This window comes from Ricinus communis, chromosome 9, assembly GCF_019578655.1.
Source record: "Ricinus communis isolate WT05 ecotype wild-type chromosome 9, ASM1957865v1, whole genome shotgun sequence".
Lineage (NCBI taxonomy): Eukaryota > Viridiplantae > Streptophyta > Magnoliopsida > Malpighiales > Euphorbiaceae > Ricinus > Ricinus communis.
The window spans coordinates 25,971,384-25,980,626 of NC_063264.1; the positions used below are offsets into that span (position 1 = coordinate 25,971,384).

General features: G+C 22.6%; 1 protein-coding gene across 2 annotated transcripts in view; it reads right to left on the reverse strand.

Annotated features, from left to right (window-relative positions):
* LOC8269054 (alpha,alpha-trehalose-phosphate synthase [UDP-forming] 1) overlaps nt 1-8,288 on the reverse strand; it is a 38,830-nt gene extending 30,542 nt beyond the window's left edge. The window contains exon 1 of one of the 2 annotated variants that reach the window (XR_007217299.1): nt 7,880-8,287. The gene's annotated coding sequence lies outside the window, so the exon portion shown is untranslated. Of the gene's footprint in view, nt 1-7,879 lie in introns of both variants that reach the window. The other variant, XM_048379060.1, reaches the window with a different exon arrangement.
* Between the last annotated feature and the right edge of the window lie 955 nt (nt 8,289-9,243).

Below are 9,243 nucleotides of genomic sequence, written 5' to 3' on the forward strand. Positions count from 1 at the left end.
ACCTCCTCTAAAAGCCATTTAGTGGCAATGGACAACCTCATTTCAAGCAAATTATAGCACTTTGACTCCTCCATCCTTTATATTGCATTGAAATCTCTTAATGTCGCGGTAATTAATAAATTAGTTTTTAATTATGTAATAATTTTTTATTTTAAAATTATGTTAATTTTATATAATTAATAAATTAAGATATAAAATTTTGATATATATATTTATTCTGACAAATTAGTATTATATTAATGATGAATATTTATATTTATTATATAGTAAGTATTTTTTAATTCTAAAGATAGTATTTTAATTATATTAACTAATAAATTAATTTTCTAGAATGATTTCTAATCCTAAAAAATAATATGTCAACTATATTTATAGCATCAATTTAATTAAGAAATTCTATTAAGAAAGATTAAAATATTTTAAATTATTATTATTTTAAAATGTGACAAATAATTATAAAATATTAAAAAATTATTATTTTTTATAAATTTATTATTATTTTTTGTAGTCAAAATAATAATAACAGTCATGAAAAACGTTCGGATAAATAATTAATTTAATTTTCTCGCCTTTTCCTATAACTAGTAGTTGTAATTGCCAAATAATAATCTGTTCAAATATCCCATTGAAGATTGACACATGACAATTTCTTTGTTATCCTAGACACTCTCTTATCTAAAAGCATCCTTAATAATACTTTCTATCTTTTTTTATTAAATTATAAAAATATTAATTTTCTACTTTAGTTTATCTCAAAATACGTGTACGTTTCAAAACATTTCTATTTCACCCTCTAATTAATTCTTTATTAATAACAAAAAAATAAAGTTTAATTCTTAAGAAAATAAAAAAAATACATATAATATTTTAAGAGTCATTTTCTTCAAAAAAAAGAGAATATATTTCTCATAAGTTTTAAACAAAATAATGAATCAGGAATTATAAATTTTAGATGTACTTTCTGTAACATTGCTATAATCATTCCAAGGAAAAATGTTAGTTCCTTTTCCCTTTGTCTTCCTATTCGTTATCCTTTTTCCCAAAATGCTATAAAATTAATAAAACTCGCGGCTTAATAATAATAATAATAATATAGCATATATTAAATGAAAGCAGTTGCATGTAAAGTTGGTGGACAAATACGTAATCCAGCAAATCTAATAACTCAAAAGTATCATTGTCCAGTAAGTGCACTAATTTAATTAATTAAACCATTGACCCCATAATGGACCCAAGAAAAAGGCAATGACAATGAAAGTCCTTTGGCAGCCCCAATTGTTGCTATACTAAGTGGATACATTCCATTCAATCCACTCACCAATTTCCCGTGCCACCCAATGCTATAGAAGAAAAACTAGATTGCATGAAAATAAAAATCGGAAATTAGATCATAATATTATCTAATATATTTTTTAGAAAGAAAAGTTAGTCACAAAACATTGGAGAAACCTTTTATGTAAGAATATATAATTTTATATTTATAAATATAAAATATAGTATAAATATATTAATATTTATATTATAAACTCAAGTAAAAAGAATTTAAAAATTATTTAATTCTACATCTAGTAGAAAAGTTAACTAAATATTAAAATTTAAAAAAATGCTTAAATACGTTCTTTTGTTTATTTTTCGTTTCGATATTTCTAATTATTTTTATTTCATTTTTTAAAAGAAATTTTGATTAGTAAATAAATAAACTCTTTTCAAAGTTTTCAAAATGATCCTTAAAATGTTCAAAGAGTTTTGTGTCCAGCATGTATCCAATATGGGAACATTACTCCTACTGTTTTGGAAGTTTTGATGCAACCTAAGAGGAAAAGGAAATATGTGGGATAGAAAGGGGGCATTTTTCTATTATCTAGTGACATATAAAGAAAATCTTAGGGAAAATAGTAAAGTTTTCAACTCTCACTATATATTGATTCAACTTTTTAATTTTATGTGTAATCCTCCAAAATGATTTATTTGGTTCAAATTGATTTCTCATCTAACCTCTATGAGAAAGATTGATTAAGAATAATAACTAATCATTTGTTTTTGGTTATTATTAGCACCCATCTCATCCAATAAATGGAAGACCATGATATTACCTTCTAACTAATTTTTACACAGACAAAAATCTAATAGTTCCAACTTCCAAGAATAGATGGATGTGTATTTTGAGTGCTTTGAATAATTTGATATATCCTGTTGTCAATCATTTTATAATTAATATATTTGTTAGATTAAAAAATTATTAAATTTTAATTTATTAAGTTTAATTATTTTTTAAAAAATAAACCTAATTCCTTAAAAAATTATTAATTAATAGATATTATTAATTTATTAAACACTAAATATAAAAAAAAAGTCGACTATATTATAATTATTTAATGCTAAAAATTATGTGTCAAATATTTATGAGATTATTTATAAATATTACCCCAATAGGTAAATATTTTCTATGCTTGTAAATGCTTTTCTTTTAATAGAATGTAAGATATGAGATTTAAGTACATGGAGTTTACTGGGGAACAAAATCCTAAGGAATGGGACAGAGAAAAAGTAATTAGAAATTATTATGACTCAATGAGAAGAGATATATACCTTAGAAAGCTAATGAACGCAAATAAAATATACAGCTTATATTGTAACTACAAAACAAAGCTAAACCTTATACTATATATTTTTGTACCCTTTTCCTAAAATTAAATAAGGTATCCCAGTAGCATATAATATTGTATTTTTCATGGGAAAAATATATAATTAAAACAGTTGATTGTGCAAAACATAAATGGGTTTTGGACACAGGGCGACATTAATATTTAGTTTAGCCATCACACTACACCTATTAATACCCTCAAAAGTATCATTGTTAATTATAAAATTTGAATTTTAAGGAAGTCTAAGATTCAAGGAATGCAGTTCAGAATGCTTTTTCAAGTGGGGGTTAAATGTCTAAGAACTTGACTAGAAAAGACCCCTTTTTAGGATATAATCTGTACCATCTTAATCACACAACTGATGTTATCTCATAAATTGAACTGCCAGCTGTTGAATTAATACCTATGATTAGACTTAGTTTCCTGCTTACAATTGGCAGCATATAGTTTGCCTTTCTTTTTTCTATTCACACATCTTCATCTTTATTTACCAGAAAAAAAGATCGAATTAATCTAAACACATCATTATTTAAATTTATTTTAATAAAATTATATAAATAACTGTAATCAATTTAAATTTAAAATATTTTAATAAATCTAGACGAGTTAAAAAATAATTTAAATACGAATTAAATTTAAAGCATTTAGAATAAAATTTGTTCAGCTTTTTTACTTGTTTTTATTATATAAATCAAAATAAATAAATAAGTAAATTTTATTATATTGAGTTGATTGTTAAAACAACCAAAGTATCTTACTTTAAAACACTAAATAAAAGTAAAAGTTCTTTAAAACTCTAAATAAAAGTATCTTACTCTACTAAAAATAAAATATAAATATTTTTTTAACAAAAAATTTTAAATTTATTATCATATAAGATAGTAAAAGATTTATTTGATGCTATCTTTATTATTAACAAATAAAATATATATTTTGGAAACATAATACTTATCATATTTATTATAGATAAATCTATATTAATTCAATTATAAATAAAAATAAAAAATTCAATATAAATAAAAACTCAGAGACTCAAGAATAGAATAAAATTGAAAAGTACCAATTTTAACAGAAAATGACATACATGCATTTACTTATTTGGAGAAAAACAGGTGCATTTGAGCCAAAAATGTAAAATTTTATGGTAAAAGAAAAAGTTTAATTTTGAGGGATTGAATTAGATTTTATTCCAAGAAAAACCAAAAAACATTGATAGAAATCACTGGCAAGTAAAGATTTGTTGTTTTCTCTGCTATACCAGTGCAAGTGTTGTTCTTATTATTTATTCAAAAAAAAAAAAAAAAACGAAAGAAAGAAGGAAAAGAAAAAAGAAAAAGAAAAGGAAAAGGTATTGTTGGTATAATTGGCATTGGTAGAATGAGAGAATCCCGCGATTCTAGAGTAGGAGAGGCCCGTGATTGGGTAAATAAGGAGGGGTAGCTGGGGAATTTGCAGCCATAAGTCATCAATTTGTCACACATGCAAAGAAAAGGCGACTACTAACTTCTCGTGGGTCCTTATTCTATGGTATATATATATATATATATATACAAGTTAGATGAGATAAATGATATTTTGATAAAACATGAAGCTATAAACAATCACATAACTAGTTCAGCAGTAGATATATAATCGAACCGAGCTGACTCAAATTTTAACTAGTTTAAAGTTAGTTTGTTCATAATCAAGCGAGTCTAAAGGCTCAAGTTTTCTTTCTTTCCAAGATAGTTAGATAGGGTTCCTTACAGTCACATGATTTTGAAGGTTCCTTAAGAGTATTCCAGTTTTGAAGTGAAGAAAGAAAGGGATCTGTTTAGTTTAAGATTGGAAAAAAAAATAAAATTAAAAAAGACGGACATATGAAGGATTATATATTATATGTTATTTGATTTAGTATGAAATGGAAGTCGAATTTATTTGTTATTGATATTAATATAATATTTAATTATAATAAAAATAATAATATATGTAATAAATATATAAAATTATTTTATTTATTTAATTATTTATAATTGATTTCACTTGATTTTTATAAAAATAATTTGATTTGTTAATTCTATTCCATTCCGATATGAACTAAACACCAATATTAAAAATTATTTATTTATATTCTCATTCTACCCCATTTTTTCATGAAACAAACAATCCCTAAATATATACCACTCTTCTAACAGGAGATCAACAATCTAACACTGACTTTAGTGCAAAGATAGTTGCTTCCAATTAGCTCCTAATTTCTCTCTTTTCAGGGTATCCATGCACTAGTGTGAGTTCACATGCTTTCTGGAAGTGCTTTTAGCTTTACTATTACAAAAACATGGACATTAATGGTCATATCATCTTGAATAAATTATATGTACTAATTATAAGAATGAATTTTTAATCAATTTTTTATTTACCAAAATGAAAGCCAATTGGTTATCAGTCCGGAAATGTAATTACAAACATAAAACATCTTTTCACTTTAAGTGTTTGTTTGGTATATTTTTATTTTTTTCATTTTTTATTTATATCAAAAGAAAGAACTAGTTCATTTTTTTCCATTTGCTGCCTTTTCAAACAATTCTTTTATTCAATTTCACACATGTGATAAAAAGGAAAGACAATAAAGAGACAATAAAGAAAGAGATTAGACATGGAGAGAAAATTAAGAGTTAAAGAAATGAATAAATTCAAGAGAATGTGAAAAGAAAGTAAAAAATAAAATTATAAGTTTAGTATTCTTTTCATTTTTGTTTTTTTACTTATAGAAAATTAATAATTGTTTAATTTTTTTATTTGTTTTTTTTTCTCAAAATAGTTTTTTTTAATTCATTTTCACATAAAAACATGAAGAAAATAAAAGGCAAAAAAATGTAGAGAAAAAATGTAGGAAAAATAGGAATATAAGAGATTATTAAACACAAGAGAATATGAAAATAGAAAATAGAAAATAAAAAATAAAATTTATAAAACAATATTTAGTGGTGTATTGAGAATAAATATTGTTAAAATATATGTAAAAAGTCTAAAAAGAAAAAACAAAAAAAAAATCAAAAAACAAATCTATTGTTTTCTTATTTAAAGATATAAATAACTTATATAAAATAAAAGGGCTTTGCAAAAGTACCATTATAATATTCTAACATCTTAAAGTTTATTTTAGTTATAGACAATAAATAGGCATTATTTATAATATTTCTTTTAGTCTTATATGTCTTTTTACTAATTTAAATTGTCGATAAATTAGTTATTGACCTATAACAATTGATATTATTTTAATTTTTAAAATTTATTTATATAATTAAATGCTAGATTAATCGATTATTTAATATATATATATACTAAAATTTGAGATATGAATATTTTTATCATGTGCCTAATAATTTTTATTTTAATATATGTATTTATTTTAGATACATGAAATTTAAATTTAAATATAATTTTATAATTTTTATATTAAACTATTGACTAATAAATTATATTCCTAATTAAACAATAATTTTGATTCTAAAAAATAATATTTTAAATAATATTTTAAATATTATATTAATTAATAAATTAATATTTTAATTATATAATAATTTCTAATTCAAAAAATAATAATATCCATCATAACTATAGTATTACTTTATATAATACTAGAAATCATAAATGTTCTTGAATGAAAACATGAATATGAAATTAACAGTATCAATATAACTATTCTTTAACATGCCTAAAGTTTTTGTATTTTAATGAGATAAAAAAATTTAGAAAAGTTTTGTTAAACATTAAGATTAAATCAACTTAAATTTTTTAAAACTATCTTAATTTAATAGAAAATTATTTAGTATACAATATAATATTAAATTCAAGTTTATTAAACATTTTGATTAGGTTGATTAATAATAAAATTTAATATAAAATAAAAGTATTGATAGAATTAAAATTTAATTACTTTCTAATAATTAAAAATAAGAAAAGTGTTGATATAATAAGACTGATTTTCTTTTATTATAGTTGCATAAAAATGTCATATGATAGCTCACACAAATAATTATGTATATTCTTCATTCAAGATAGCTAATGTACCATTTTTGACATGTTGAAAATATGTCTTTCTACAGGAATTGTAATTTATATAATAATTTTTCTTTAATATTTCTCCTTTTTTAACCACTCACTCTTCCCAAGGCCTTAAAAATCTACATCCCCCAACTCCAATAAAGTTCCAAATTCTATATGGTTATACTTTAGAGCTAGCTTGGCTTTTTGCACCCCACACAAAAAGCATCTAATTCCATTAACACTGCTGTTTAAACTAATAAATATATAATTTTCATATATGTCATTCATTGTAAAGATCAAATTTTAAATAATAAATAAAATTCAAATTGAAGACCAAGATTATGAAATAAAAGGGTGTTTGTAGTTCAGAATTAAAGTTTTTATCACTTATTATCTTTTAAGATGGTATGATAACATGATATTATCATTTTAATTAAGTCAAAAGCACTTAAAATGGTAAGTCAAAGTATTAAGTTATTGACTTTTTAATTATTTTTTTAATGGAGTGATTTTTAAACCCTTAATATATATTTGATATTATCACTAATATATAAATTGGGAATTATTTGGATATATATTTGATATTATCACTAATATATAAATTGGGAATTATTTAGATTTTATGTCCTTTATGTTTCCATTCTTTTTATATTTATGAAAAATTATTTTTAATATATGATTTTATTTTCTAAATTTTTGTTTTTAATTTAATTTCAAATATATGTTTTATGGCTAAATATTACATATTTAAATTATTTTTAATAATTTACAGTAATTATAATTATTAAATAGATTGGTTTGATTCGATACTTAAGAAACTTAATAACATATGTGTACGTTTAGTTATTCTAAATTCTAAATAAAAATTAATATTCATTTATATAATTATGTATGATTTCTTAAAAGAATTATCAAGCTTAATTTGAATATTTCAAAAATATATTGAAAATATAATTCTTTAAATTGAGGAATCTATTCTCTTGCCATCCCATACCAGACATGGCCCTTAACAATCCCTAATAACAGATTAAGTTTCTTCTAAAATCAACTATAACGATTTGAAAAACGAAATAATAATGATAATAATAACAAAAGATATCTAGAGAGACAGCAAGAGGCAGCTGTCTTATGACTGTAACAACAAAAAATAGGCAAAACAAATACACAGAGAGAGAGGAAGAGAGAATTAAAGAGAAATGGCTAACCTGGAGGAGAAGGATCAGTTTCTGCGGTTCTCTTACGCTCAGCCTCTGCTTTAGTGATCGACGGAGAGAGAGAGAGAGAGAGAGAGAATCTGTGGCTGGTGCAGTTGTAAGAATAAAGCAAAATTTATAGAGAGAGTGAGAAAGAGGAAATTATTTAATTCTTTTAATTTTTTTTTGGCGCGTAAATAACAGAAAGGGAGAAAAAGGGAGGAGACTGGAGAATGTGCCTTTTTGGGTTTTGGCTTTGAGTGTTGCCCAATCATTTGGAGGGAATTTGTTCTTCTTTTATTTTTATTTTGGCTTAGACGCCTGAACTTTTAATAATTTTTCATTTTGACCCTTTATTTTATGGCTTTTTTTTTTTTTATTAAGAAGAAAGGAAAACCTGTATGTATGTATGTTTTAAATTTTTTACTTTTATTTTTCTTTTATTTACATTTCTTGCTAGGTTTTGTTTATAGATAGACTTGAAATCAAAGTTTTTCTAAGTTCAAAAAACTCAATTCCAATTATTTCTAATTTTTTTTAGAGATTATTACAATGAATTTAGCAGTATTTCAAAAAATTATAATAAAAAAATAACTTTATATTAAATTTAACTAGTTTTAATATAAATATGTATTTAAAAAAATCTAAAAAAATACATAATTTATAATAAGATGATATATACTTGGCAAAAATAACTTTAATGTGGATGCTTATTATATTAAGTATTAATTATGATATTAAATGCTAATATAAATAAGATCAATATATATATATGACTTACTTAAAGTAAAATTCTTATATAAGTATAACATTTATTTTAGTTACTATACAATAATAGATTATCTTAATTTTCTAAGAAAATTTATGTTTTGGTCTTCAATTTTCTCCTTCTTTGCGACTTTGATCCCTAAACTCAGATTTTGCTCAAACTAATTCTAAAAAGTGACAACTACATCCAAGTGACCTAGTTGATGTTAAATTCACCAAACTAAATATAGAATACAACTAATTGAGTCTTAAAAATCTGTAATATGCTATAAATAATTTAAACTGATCAAATATCTCTTACACTTGAATTTTTACTTATCCTTAAATAATTAGCAACTAGAATTAGATTTTGCAAAATCTTAAATAAAAGACCATCATGCTAAGCTTTAATTTACTATTTAAAATAATCTAACTAATGCATTATGTGAGTTGAACAATAGAAAATATTGACCCTTAATGAAATCCCAATTAGCAATATGCTTATGATGACATAATTTAATTTTTTCTTTGTAGATCTAGCATTTTCAAAAGCTTGCAAGCAAATTTTCTTAAGTTCATTCGATTGAAGATTTCTATTTTTTATTAATTGATTTCAAATAAAAAATTAA